This window comes from Hyposmocoma kahamanoa, unplaced genomic scaffold (assembly GCF_003589595.1).
Source record: "Hyposmocoma kahamanoa isolate Upper Pololo Valley unplaced genomic scaffold, ASM358959v1 100021, whole genome shotgun sequence".
In the NCBI taxonomy this organism is placed as follows: domain Eukaryota; kingdom Metazoa; phylum Arthropoda; class Insecta; order Lepidoptera; family Cosmopterigidae; genus Hyposmocoma; species Hyposmocoma kahamanoa.
In genome coordinates this window covers 3,645,530-3,645,937 of record NW_020653200.1, presented here as the reverse complement: position 1 = coordinate 3,645,937, position 408 = coordinate 3,645,530, and the positions used below count along the sequence as shown (strand labels likewise).

At 59.3% G+C, this 408-nt stretch overlaps 1 protein-coding gene across 1 annotated transcript in view; it reads left to right on the top strand.

The window, feature by feature from the left end:
- LOC113240323 (uncharacterized PE-PGRS family protein PE_PGRS54-like) overlaps positions 1-408 on the top strand; it is a 5,848-nt gene that overhangs the window by 3,189 nt on the left and 2,251 nt on the right. The window lies entirely within an intron of this gene.

Below are 408 nucleotides of genomic sequence, written 5' to 3'. Positions count from 1 at the left end.
GGTGGATCATATCCTACGGGCACAGGAGGTAGTGGTGGACCATATCCTACAGGCGTAGGAGGCGTTGGTGGAACATATCCTACATGGTCAGGGGGTGGAGGTGGACCATATCCTACGGGGATTGGAAGCAGTGGTGGACCATATCCTACGGGCACAGGAGGCGGAGGTGGACCATATCCTACGGGTATAGGAGGCGGAGGTGGACCATATCCTACGGGTACAGGAGGCGGAGGTGGAACATACCCTACGGGGACAGGAGGTGGGAGTGGAGCATACCCTACAGGCACAGGAAGCCCTGGTGGACCATACCCTACGGGCACAGGAGGCAGTAGTGGACCATATCCTACAGGCACGGGCGGCGGTGGTGGACCATATCCTACAGGCACCGGAGGCGGTGGTGGACCATAT